Source organism: Pocillopora damicornis, chromosome 3 (assembly GCF_964200805.1).
Source record: "Pocillopora damicornis chromosome 3, jaPocDami1.2, whole genome shotgun sequence".
NCBI classification, from domain to species: domain Eukaryota; kingdom Metazoa; phylum Cnidaria; class Anthozoa; order Scleractinia; family Pocilloporidae; genus Pocillopora; species Pocillopora damicornis.
In genome coordinates, this window is record NC_142672.1 from 18,752,694 (window position 1) to 18,766,200 (window position 13,507).

At 36.5% G+C, this 13,507-nt stretch overlaps 2 long non-coding RNA genes across 2 annotated transcripts in view; both read right to left on the reverse strand.

Moving 5' to 3' along the window:
* Positions 1 to 524: 524 nt before the first annotated feature.
* The window catches only part of LOC113665002 (uncharacterized), a 17,224-nt gene continuing 4,241 nt past the window's right edge, over positions 525 to 13,507 (reverse strand). The window contains exon 2 of the long non-coding RNA XR_016185168.1: positions 525 to 1,241. This is a non-coding gene — a long non-coding RNA (uncharacterized LOC113665002). The remainder of the gene's footprint in view (positions 1,242 to 13,507) is intronic.
* The window catches only part of LOC149048661 (uncharacterized), a 3,292-nt gene continuing 192 nt past the window's right edge, over positions 10,408 to 13,507 (reverse strand). Inside the window, exons 1-3 of the long non-coding RNA XR_016185171.1 lie at positions 12,493 to 13,507; positions 11,755 to 11,879; positions 10,408 to 10,537 (exon numbers count right to left, since the gene is read on the reverse strand). The exon at positions 12,493 to 13,507 is cut by the window's right edge and continues 192 nt beyond it. This is a non-coding gene — a long non-coding RNA (uncharacterized LOC149048661). The remainder of the gene's footprint in view (positions 10,538 to 11,754; positions 11,880 to 12,492) is intronic.

A 13,507-nucleotide genomic window follows, 5' to 3' on the forward strand; every position in this document is an offset into this window, starting at 1 on the left:
ATTCCAAAAAAAAACACCCTATAATTAATGCACTGCGTGCATGACGATATGCTGTTAGCATTTCATATAGAGCTGTTTCGAGAAAGGCTGTCCGATAAAAGTATTGAGGCTTATGCGACAATACTGAAAGGCATTATGGGTTATGGTAGATCACTGTGTCATCATCAAGTTCACGAGTTTTCAGCGCAATGGAAGGTGGGACTATGAATATCTGTCTGCGTGTGTTAAAAGAAACAAACAAGAGTAGGTACGGCACCTATTCAGTAAAGGGCATGCCCTTACGTGAAAATGTGTACACCTCAAAGCAATACCTCCTGGAGAACTGCACAGGGGAAATCGCTCCCGCAATTCCCCATATCATCGGAGATCCAGCTTGCTGAGGTGTTATCCTTGACAAAGAACGGTATCATAACCTTGTGGGTGGACCCACAGAAAGACCCTTAAAGAGTTCCTTCAGGAAAAAAGAGGAAAGGTATTGTTTACAAACTCTATAAAACCAGCCACATTCTGCCGCACTCGAAGCACAACATGCAGGTTTTTTTTATTCACTGTCATTATCGTTTTCTAAAATTAGCTAAACCCAACTGCAATACTGCACTGAGGGAAAGTGAAGATGGTGACGAAAAGAGAGAGAGTAGCTATGACGCTTGCTTGTCGAGACTGCGAAAAAAAGACAAGATTCCAGAATTCAAGTTATGATGCTGGGCATGGATGATGGTGAGGAGAATTTAAATTCCCGCGGATCACTTCCAGTCAGCTGAGGCAAATTAATTGATTAATTAATCAGCTGATTTATTTTTGGTTTAGACACATCAATTGTGCCATCCTTCAGCAGCTGATGGACCTCAAGAGTTTGAAAGACAATGGTGTTCTTTACGAAGACAAATTTTCCTCACAAAAGGAAAAGCTGTTAACAGAATAAGCTCTTTATAATTGAAGCCAAATTCATGATTTACATGAATAGTAACTGTTGTGAAAAAGTCATTAAAAATACTCTGCATGTTGAATGTAGTTTTTGATTTCTTCATATGTGCCTTGAAGAAACACTTCTTCAACCATAAGTTCTGGATCCATGCAAAATTGCTAGGCTACATCGTTTCCCCGGATCAAGCTCTTTACTTGTGCAAAAAGTTCTTCACATGGAATGAAATCAGAACTGTAGGGCAGAAGAAAAAGAACAATTGCTCCTGTTGCATTCATTGTGTCAATCGCTGCTTGCGTGTGGTGGATAGCTGCCTTATCTAATAGACAAATAAGAAAGGAAGAAATGAATTTATGGAGGCAGGCTATTTACAGTGATTTTTTTTTAACAGAGAATTTGGACAAGGGTGGAAACAATTATTTTACAATTTGATCAAAATCCTAATATTGCCAAAGATTCTCTTGTACCCATTATGACCACTGATCGCAGATTGATTCCATTAAATGGAAGCAAGTTGGGGCATAGCTTTTCATCCACATCCATCTTCAAATGTTGCTCCATTGACGTTCCCCTGATAAAGGTCAAGATCAATCATTCTTTCTGTACTGTACTGCATGTTCTGACCCTGTCTGTTCATAGATATTCTGTGCAATTTCTGAGGGTTTTTCCAAGTGGTCAAGTACTGCTTGCATTATTACAAACTCCACATGTGGATGCATAAGAAAACTATTTAACAGTTGTCCCAAAGTCTCTGCTTTCACTTCACCAGAATTTAGGAATTTTGATACGTAGAAAAGAATGGTTGAGACATTGTTCTGAGATTTTATTGAAATTTATTGGATGTTTCCCAGACTACCTTTTGGCATTGTCACGTACACTTTAATGCTTTCTTTGGACAACCTTTGTCAAAACAGCTGTATGTACCCTTAATTCTTGCACAGTAATGCCCTTTACATTGGCAAAGGCTGGTCCAAAAAAACCACATTTAAGTTTAATTCTAACTAGTGGCCTGTTTAAATAATTTATGTAACAGGTTTTATTTAATAATTACTTAATAATTTTAATAGTATTAGTTGCCATTAATGAGATGTGAGATGAATGCACAAGAAAAACAAATCAAACATTTTTTGTCAATCAGTCATGTTGCAAATTTTAGCTGCCATTTTTTGTTCTCTTAAGATTACAGAACTTTTTTCATCAGTGAAAGCAAAGAAGAACCCAAGCGATTTTATTAAGTTTTTGCATATTTCGTCAACTCTGAAAATGTTTCATGTAAAACAAGGTTTGGGCGAATGACAGATGGCCAGGAGATAACCATCTGCATATGAAGTTGAACTAGTGATGAATAAATTATAGCCTGCAGTAGCAACTCATAAAAGTGTTTTTAATAAAGCATAAACTTGTACTGGATAAAACATTTTCAGGGAAAGGATTTTAAAACTGTTTGTGAAATTAAAAATTTAATTTCAGATTGCCAACAGTTATAATGAATATTTCATGAGGAAAAAAAAGTTTTGACCGTCGCAAGGTGTTTATTTATTATTATATAAATTGTTTGAATTTATTGTAATGAATAAACTAGTTATGGCCTTTTGGTGGGCTACACAAAACTAATACACAACTCCTTTTTTCATGTCGGAGAATTTGTACTTTATTAAAATCATAAAAGAGGTGTCACCTGTCGTTTCTTGACCAATGAAAGGCAAAATACAAGAAAGCTTTACCCTGCTGACTGTTTATTCAAAGCAGCTTTACACTGGTTTCATAAAAATGTAGTCAGGTTTATAACAAATAAATCTATCTACCACAAAATGTCTCCTTTATATGTTTGAGTGTTACATAGTGTAAGAACAGAATTCACTGATTTGTTTCCAATGGACAACTATTCTTGTGAATAAAAGAAGGTTTAGCATTGGTATTTTCAAAATTCATGCAGCTATTTCTTAATTTAACATGGATGTTCCACGAGATGTTGACATAGACTTGGAGAGTCTGAACAAAACTATTGCAACTGAGGAATGCGAGATCTTACTTACTTCTTTTTGAACAAAGTATTCAAGAATAAGCAGGGTTCAACTGTATACTAAGCAATATCTGTGAATACAGTACGTTAACAAGCGAGATGCTTTTCTTTATTATAACTATCTATACGGTTTAGTAAGATGAAACGTTTTCAAATTTTTTGATAGGTGACATAGTCAAAAAAGAATGGGCAAGGATGTTTCACCTTGTGGCTTTAGCCTCAATAACGGGAAGTTGAATTTTTTCAGTTTATCCAAATATGGCACCCTCAATATGAATTCTGTTACATGTTGTCTTAGAACCGAGGGTTATTAGTGAAGTGAAGTCAATGCCAATGGTCTTCATAATATGATCCAGGGATGTAAACCTTGATGCAACAAGAGGAATTTGGTTTCACCCTAACCACTTTATTCCACTCATAGAAGTAGGAGATACTATCAAGGAAAAAGAATTTAAAGACCATGTCTGCACAACACATGGAAAGATAACAAGCTTTTTTGGCCCAAACTAAAGCAAGAAAAGGAAGCTGACCGAAGATGATGGTCTTTCAATTTGCAATGGCATAAAATCAGAGACCAAACCTGAAGCACCGAGAAAGACACATAAGTCCGAGACTACAAAGGGAAGAAGGACAACATGTGCCATAGTGGGACAAGTGGAGAAAGAATGATTTAGCCATGTTTGAGGCAAATATTTGGCTGGTTTATGATGTTGATAAATGTGAAAAGGGAACGTTTTGTTCCATGCTGAAATGCACTGTCTGTGTCAACTTTGAACAAGGGATAAACAAAAGGTGTAACTTTTCAAGATCGTGCATTGATGGGTCAGTCAATTTTAAGCTTTCTAACATTATTGATCATGCAAAATCAGCACTGCATAATGAAGCCCTGGCTTTGTACAAGAGAAAATTGGGTCAAACTCCATCACCCCAATGCCTACGGGAAACCAGTGACCTCTGGAGTTCAAACTGAGTAAAGAACAAGAAGACGTTTTCAGGAAGACCTTTGACGTTTCATACTTTGTAGTGAAAGAGGAAATGCCCCTCATCAAGTAAACTACAAGGCCTTGATGTTGACTTTTTGTGTCTTTACATGATAAAAAGAAAGTGAACACATCGAGGGACTTTAAACATTGCTTTTGTTTTTCCCAGCATATCAGTTTACTAAAAAGTACTGACATCACACAAATACTTCAGAGGAGAGTTTCTGTTCAGGCTGAGAGTGAAAAGAGTAAAGACAGTTTATTGGTTACCATTTTATATAATGCAAAAATTGGAAAGAATAAGTAGCACTTCATAATTAGTTTTCTGATCTATAATTTGAAAACATATCTTTCTAAAACAACCCAGTAATATGTTCCTGTCAAGGTCACCCTGGTAGCATTTCTTAAGGTTGGCATCCAAATGCTGAAGATTGTTAGATGCCATTCTTCTTCTTTCTGTAGATTGGCGAAAGGAACATAGGTGAATTGGATAATTCAAGGATAAACATAAGTATGAGTAATTAAACAGCTGGAGCCGGGAATAAGCCTAGATAATGTTTGCTTTGAATGCCCAAAACAAAGGAAGGTGAGAAAATTTTTTTTTTGAAAAACATCAACATCAAAATAGATTCTTGGTTATTTTTGATGTAGGCCATGAAAGAATGCTTTGCTTGAATGGCCAACAAAAAGACAAGCAAAATTGATCAAAAACAATACAACCAGTTCAAGCAATCCAAAGGTTCCTGTAGGAGCCACCACATGTATAAAAGTCCATGACCGATGAGAGAAAGTGATACCTGCCTAAATGAAAGCCACTAATAATTTAAGTTTCCCAATTTTGTTTTTATTTTTGAGTTACTCTTCAAAGGAAAATGACCATTCAAAGAATTATCTTGTAAGACATGCATTACTTGTTGAACATTGTGGTGTCGTGTAGAAAAGATTTAGTCTATGCAGAAATTAAAGCATCTTCAGAGCATCTCCTTGGAGAGAGTATCATATCTGTGCCTTGATGAAACTTCTGAAATTAGCATACTGTGGAGATGTGGTCCACTGATTCACCATGTGGAATTTGGAAAGGCATTGTTGTCTTTTTTAGTGAAGTATGAGCGTATTGTTCACCCAGTTCTGGTGAACAGAAGATCTAAAAGACCTTGTTTGTATTATTCTAATGCATATGCAACATTCCGTCCACTGATAGGACACGTTCTTTTCAAGTTGAATTCTGGTCCTGACACTAATCAAGTTAAACATCGTTCTTCCAATCTAACCTTTTGCTTGTTGAACGCTCGTTCTCTGAGAAATAAATCTGCATCCTTTTGTGATTATGTTCAAGATTCATTAATAGCTCTGGGAGTTAATGAAAAACTTATTTACGTTGTTGATATAACTTTTGGCATAAATGAAAGTATATTTTCTGGTAATGAACGGCAAAAGGTGTATTATAAGTATTATAGTTGAGTAGCCTTCCAGTTTGCATGTTTGATTTGAACCTTTTGTTGGCAAACAAACTAATTCATCTGCTACTCACCCATACCAATTTAGGTATCCCTGAGGACCCCTCTAGTGTTTATATCGCCATTTAAGAGTATTATAGGATAACTGACCCGTTTTTTATGAACGGTTGTATGCATTTGCTTCGTTTATTTTGCTTTGTTTTTTTTTTTGTTTGTTTTGTTTCGCAGGATTTTTATAGTTTTAGTATGTGTTTGCATGTTTATTTGACTCAGCAACAGATTTTACCGCTTATTTTTGCCATTGGATGCTTTTTAGCTCAATGAATACAAATATGTAGTTACAATAGAACCACATTCAAATATTTCTATCATGGCCCAAGAAACGGCACTTGATTGTAGCCCAGTTTAAGGCTACTGAAGAACAGGCCAAGGAAGACCAGGCTGAGGAAGAGCAGGCTGCGGAGGAGTGGGCCATGGAGGAGAAACCTGTGTAGGATGTCCTCACGATCCTGAACTAGAGTGGTCAGAGAAGTACAATCCACCAGCAGGTAGGCCATTTGCTGAGCCAGCTCCTGGGCCAATTCAAAGATACCCAAGCAGTGCTGAAATCAGGGAAGGAGCCGTTTTTTGACCAAATGTTTAATGATGATATGTGGGACTTGATTGTGGCAGAGACACACAGATACCACAAATTAAATGCAAAGAGAATCAAAAGAAAGGAGACAAGCTGTCATTAAAGAAAGTAAGTGAAGAAGAGAGAAAATTAGAGAGCAAACCAGAGAAAGAGTCAGAAAATGCAAAGAACAAAATCAGCAAATGGATCAGACTCTAAATGCTGAAGGTCACAATGTGGGCTGAGGATTTCAGAATCGGACTGCAAAAAAAACATGTTACCTATAAAGTGAAAGGTAAATTTCCTGCTATGCCTTGCCAAAAAGCTGATGTCATTGAAAATCTGGCAGGCAGTCCCAGAACTAGAAAAATACTCATCATACATGGGGTCTTGAAACCCCAGAAGAGGAAAGAAAAGTTGCAAGTCTAAAGGCTCTTGCATCAGACATATCAGCAGGACTCATGGTAATAAAATGCTCTGGGTCAAATGAAAAAGAGCCACATTTGGAGCTTTTAAATCTCTTGCATTTGGAGATAATGTCAAGAAATCTAGAGCCAAAAGTCCTTGAGGAGTTTGGTCAACCTCAATGAACGAAGTATAAGTAAACCCAAAAAGAAACAAAAAGAAACCTTAAAAGGCGACAAAGAAACCTGGCTGTACATAAAGCGCAAAGTTCCCAAAGATGCTCTTTCCGAGGAAGATAAGGAAAAAAATTTTCAATGACTGGTCAAGTTCAGCTAGCGGGCCAACAGGAGACAAGAAAGACTTTGTGAAGAAATGTATTGGTAAAAAACAATACAAATTACTTTGAAACCTCTCATGAAAAAGGAGAGCAAGATGCAGCTCACTCACATATAATAAAGAAGATCAGCCAAGTAGTTCTCAACAGGACTGACACCATCAACAGTGCTAAGGCCATGCATGAATACCTGGAAGCCAACTTCACATAGCCTGCTTCAAATGCAGCTCACTTAAAGCAGTCTTCTTCCATGTACCATCTGAAGGGGAAGAGGCTGTTTCTAGAAACAGAGATGGAAGAAAATTTAAAAAGATAAAGGGAATCAGGCAATGGCATCGTGTTAAGTCTTCAGCCCTGCAAGAAAAAGTGTTGGTCCAACACCTTTCCTGCTAGTGCATTAATTGCATTATGAGTGGGGAGGCTCATTGTGCAAACAAGGCATTGATGAATGATTGGAAAGAGGTTACCATTGCTACAGATGGCTCAGTGGCAACAACCATGCAAGCCAGAGAGAATACCCTTGACCATGACACAGCATCTCACTTAGCTGACATAGCAGCAAATGGAAGTACTATTGCCACTACATGATCCAATGTATGACTTCTACCTTTTAAAGGTCACATCTGATGGGGAGCTTGAAAGCAAATTTACTGATAACTATGAGTTTAATGCGTTAAGGGGCCAGCAGGTTCTCAAGGGACACTTTTACCTGAGAGGAACATTAATGATATGACATTTACACTTGATGAGAAGCACACTGCAGCTGTTTACACTGCCAGTCTGCCACATTTGTGGTGATCTGACAGAAAAAAAAAACATTTTTCTAAACTTTCTCTGAGAGAAAATGAAGAAATAATTGCCTCTCTGTGATTTAGAACCATTTTGGCGCATTTTTCACTTAATTCATTGCTATATACATCTTGAACTCAAATGTACAAAACTTGCCACACCCACAAAGCATTATGGGTAATATTAAGATTTGCTATGATTGGCTGAATTTTTTTAATATTTTTATTTTCCAAACAGAAATGTTAATCACTGTTTGCTTCTCAATAATTAAACTAAACAAAGGGTAAAAATTAAGAGTTTTGTGTTTTGATCCTATGTAACACAAAATGTAGGCATGATTGTGCAACTAATCATATATATACATATTTACAGTTCCTTTAAATTATATCTATCTATCTATATATATATATATATATATATCTATATATAATATCTGTCTGTATGTATGTATGTATGTATGTATGAATGAATTTGTATATATGTATATTTACACACATATATATATATACCTTCTTTTCTGGCAAGAAGCCTACCTCTAAATGAACTTTGTTGCACTATGGGTGGCAGATAGTGTGAGCCAGACAGTATTCTACTTACTCACTGCATTGATGTCTCCCTTCGAGGTACTGACTGACACACGTATTTTCATTACACATTCCCATAATATGAATGCATGGAATGTAAAAAATAATTCTATATCAAATATTTCTGTGGTGCAATGTGCAATAACCAAATAAGACTAATGTCTTTGACTTTCTTTATTCTAGGACATTTGTCAGAAGCTGCTACCTGGAATGACTGAAGGTGCACTACTGAAGTCAATTGAGCTCTTTTCAAAGCATAAAGGATGTGTGAGTATCTTTATCACAGGACAACTTCAACATCAAAATCTCATTTGGAAGTTTTTTAAAGAGATCAGGTTGTGGAAAAAATTATCACTTTTGTACATTTTATATTCATTAGCACTGCTACAACAATTAATTTAAATGCAACAATTAATTTAAATGCCTTTGTGGTGTAGAGAGACACTGTTTAATTGAGCCAAACAACACTGTTACAATATGGTGTTGGTACTGGTATTGCTTACTCTACTGTTATACAGTGTAACAAAGGAAACATGGATGTTTGTTTACTGTTTACAGGTTGCAACTATTAGTGCCACAGCATTTAGAGTGTCACTAAGAGAGTGGAAGTATTGCGAATTTCAACTTGATGAATTGAGGTGCATTGACTGAATAGAGTGCCCATCAACGAAAAAACAACAGATCACTCATACTGTTAAGATCAACCAAGAAATCAAACTTTTTAATCCCATTTTTCAGATGAGAATACACTTTGGTACCTAACCTGTTTGTCAAACTCATCAATGGAATATCCTTTTAATCATGAATAATTACTTGTCTGACCAAAGAAGCACCATTGCCTAACTATTCTGTGTCTGCTTTGAATTACAATTGTAAAATTACTTTTGATGAACTATTTCAATTGGCTCAAATGAGTTCATTCTCCCATTGAGCTGCCTAATGGTGGTCTTATGACCTTGTGATCTTGAGCTCACACAAGTACATGAACATACCTGCATTTCTTCCCTTCTTCACTGTTGAAGATTCTAGAAGTGTCGGAGACTTTGTGTTTTGTGCATGACACATATCATGCCAATTAACAACCTGTATTATTAAAGAGGTTGTACAATTATACCATACTTCCTCCAAGGTTACCAATATTTAGCACAAGCTCAAACACAAACCCTGGTGCTTGTGCACAAATTAAACACCCAAGTTTATCAACAAAATAGTTAACTAAATACTGCAACAAAAAGTTTCCTTTCATAACGAAAAAAAATTAATCCGTAGAGAAGGGGAGAATAACATAATTTTAGCAGTTAGAGTTTTCATACTCTATCCTCTATGTTAAAATTCTGTGCGTATGTGACATTCTGCTATTCCCAGAAATTACTTTCCAGTGTCTTTTCTTTCAAAACAAGGTTTGGCAATATGCATTGTTCAAATTACCATGGTGGCTTGGCCAGTAATTCACTTTGTCATTGTTCATGTAAGTTCATGCCTTTCTAGAAGCTATTGGATCAATCTCACAAGAATGTCTCGGGATTTACTTTAGTTCTGTCAATTGATTTCCTCTCTTGATTCTCAAGTTTTAATTCTATCTTTGTACATTCTGGAACACAAAAATGAGTCAGCATTTCCTCTTCTTGATTATAATTTGAAAGAATCAAGTCAAAACAGCTAGCCTTTTTAGCCTAACTTGACCTTTTGCTTACAGTTGTTATCCTCATGGGTAACCTTTCTGACCTCAATTTCATGTTTAAGTGCTATCAGCCATTATGAAAGTTGTGTATGGGAGATGACTAGTAATAATGCTCCACAAAAGCTCATCACCTCAGTAGCACTAACCAGCATCATTCCCAATGGCAGAGTCCTAAACAGCTACAACTTCTGATGACCCTGCCGCTCTATCACTTACAACTACCATAGAAAACAAATGCCACACACAGAAGAAGTGCATAACAACCTCATCCCAATGTGAAAAGTTATGCGTAAACCCCAATGTTCATAAACTTTCCATAAAAGAGAATGATGACATATGGAATGATAGGAAAGCATCTGACAGGCAAAATATTTCAAACAGTGAAAGATAATGCCACTTGTGACTTCTTCAGTATTTTTCTTATGTCCAAAATCTGTTGAGAAATGGTATTCTCAGCCTACAGATTGCAATCCTGCATTTTAGTGAAAAATAGTAACCAAGAACAGGGAACATCACTTTATGGAACTGAAGTACTGGAACTGCATTTCAAAGGCAAAAGAAAAGAGACTTTATCTTAAACAAGATTGACAGGAAATCTTCTTACCATAGGTATTCAAACAGAAAGTTAATAGTAAATAAACTTATTAAACAAGTAAACCACAGAAAATGAATCATACCCATCCAATTTACCAGTTAAGATGTAACTTTTCTTCAGCTTAATGCTGTTGTAGTGTCATGACACAAGGTCACTGTAATAATTAATGAGCAAAAAGGACAATGTCTTTGGAAAAACTAATCTCAGAATCAAGTTTGTATTCCTTGGTTTGGTTGCTAACTCATGTAAGCCAAATGGAAGAATGGTTAAGTCTGTGAAAGGTGCAGTGAACCATCTCAGATATTCCCAAATGTATAGTAAAGAGGTGGTGAAATGGCCCTTCTGTCCCTTGAAGAAGACTCAGATTTTAAGACTCCTGATGGCAAGGTTCAAAGATTACTAAGCTGGAAAAATCTGGGTTTGAATTGCATGATCGTTTAAAAGCTAATACAATCACAATGTTTTCCCTCTCTCTAATTGAGTTTTTGTCAATACATGTACTTTTTCATTTCCAAAGAGAATTCAAGAAGGATTTTGTGTGGGATTGACCTCATAAAAAGTTGTTTTTGTTGAGGATTTAAACAACACAACATGAAACAATTATTTTAGTTCTAAGTGATGGACCCTAACACTAAGTATTTATACATTTCTGTAGCATTGGTTGTACACTTTCAGCAAGAGAAATAAAACCACAAAGACATAAAGCATAGCAACTTGAACCAATGGAACCATATTGTGGAGAAGACAATGCCAGGACAAAGTTTATAAAATTGAACCAGTCGATGGTCAAAGACCTATAAAAGCAGTTAACCATTCTGAACAGCAAGTTCCAAACCCCTGGCAGAGGTCACTACCCCACTTTCTATCAAGAATTTGAGAGCTTCCTCTAAGGATCAACAGAATTCCTCTTGGTGAAGTTCTGGTGAACTCCTCAGAACCCTATGCCAATTCCAATTGAAGAGCCACAGAGATCCACCCTGCCCCTACTGTGAGTCTCAGACAATCAAGAAATAACTGTACAGTTTAATTACCTGTATTGATGTTCTTTTTAAGGGAGCATTGATCTGTTTTGTTTTACTCTACTTACATGAGGACATAGCAAGCAAAAGTAGGGGGGAATGTGACCAAGTCACTACTTTATTTTGGATCTAATTTTTAATCTATTTTTACCTTCCGTTGCAATGATTCTATTACTACAACTGCTGCTGCTGCTGCTACTTCTACTACTACTACAACAACGATTAGTACAACTACTATTACAGTTACTTCCTACATTAGTTTTGCTTCCCGACACACCTTATTTTGGCATGTGTTGATCATTCATTCCCACACAGTTCTCTTAGCTAAATTCTGTTATGTAACAGTAGTTACCTCCTAGTTCCCCAAGGTAAATCCTGTATTTGTGGGCAACGAGTGCCCTCCTTAGCCTCGATTGGTTTAGAGTTATTCCTATAGTTTCCACAAATGCTGTTAAGAGCCACAACTGCAAAGCCCACCTTCAAAAAGGAGGAGTATCAGGGAGGGAATGAAAACATGTTTCAATAAAAAAGAGGAGGAAATAATTAGTTTCTCTGGTTGTCACCTTCTGGAGCTCATGCCACCAACACAGGGGCAGCAGTATCCTCAGAAGAGATGACTTGTGTGCACCAGCAACAGAAAAAAGGGGAAGAGAGCAGATACCAATGTAATGAACATTTAAAAAGAGGAAATTGATTATATAATTTCCTTCATTGTGAATTTAAAGTATATACAGTTCTGTTTTATTTCATTGTCAGTGTATGCCCCTATTTTCAGATACCACTGTTCACAGCTTGAATCACTTACATACCTAGCAACTCCAGTATAAAACAGTCCACAATTAGTAACGTTAATATAGTATGCCCTTTAAGTGTTGAAAAAGTTATAAGTTAGGAGATCAAAAGAGCTCAATTGGAGTTTTTACAGAAGTTTCATTTGTTCAAGTTATGTAATGACAGAGTTTCTTTAACCTCTTAAAAGCAGGATCAGAAGTAAGTTGCAGCCTATTGTAATTAGTTTCGTCTTACTTTCAATTTCGCTTCTTTTGTAATTAGTCTTAGCCCTTTTTTATCTGGTACATTGTAATTTTACCTTTAAGTTTTCACCCCTTGTGAATATTCAGACAAGTTGACCATCACATAAAATACTGTTGAGCCAACTTCTGTTGATTGTTATACTGTGGTTGACACTATCCACCCCACAGTGCACAACACCCCCTGTCCTGTGCAATGGGTACATGACAATCCAGGAAGGAATTTTGCACACAAGCCAGGCTTTAGTGCAGCACCTTGTTTCAGAATTTACAACACTGAATGAGATCTTGAAACTTTCCCAAGTGCCATGTGGCTTCACATGCTCTTATGCATCATACAGTTGACTGTAACTTGCTTTTACTAGAGCAGAGATCCACCCACTGGCATCCCTGAAGTTCAAAATGTAATGTCAAGACATTTCTTCAACAAATTATTGAAATATCTGCACCTAAATATCAGTGTGAAAAAATCTTGAACAAATGATTGCTGTAGTTCATTCTACACAATAGGAAGTAGCACCATTTGTTTTCCTCTCATTTTAATGCAGGCAATGCCAATTATTTATCTTGCTGAACAAGGCCATAAACCATCTGTGTAGAACATAACTCACCTTAAGAGTCAAACTTGCAGAAAATCTGGTAGGTAAATTATGCAACTGCAGAAAAACAGTTAGCTCTGGACATTCCCAGCTGAGAATTGACCCATCCCTTTCAGTTAAGCAATAAAGACCAGATGTTGTAGGATAGGCAGCAAGCATTTGAAAATTTTAGTTCCAGTGGAGACCAACCACCCCTCAAAAAGATAATAGTTGCATCTTCAGCCTTTGCTAACAAGAACATTGAAACTCAGCATATTTTGTAACTCACCAAGAAAATGTGGTAACAACATGTGCAACAGGAAGCCAAGAAAGGAAGAGGTAGAATTGATATTCAAGAATATTGAGGGTGAACTGCAGTGCTCTGAAGATGGTTAATAATTAAGATAAATTAAGGATTATATTACACGAAAAAGACAGTTTTTTCCTTTACTCCATTTGGGCTTTGCTTGTCTACGGCTATGCTGTAAACAAAACC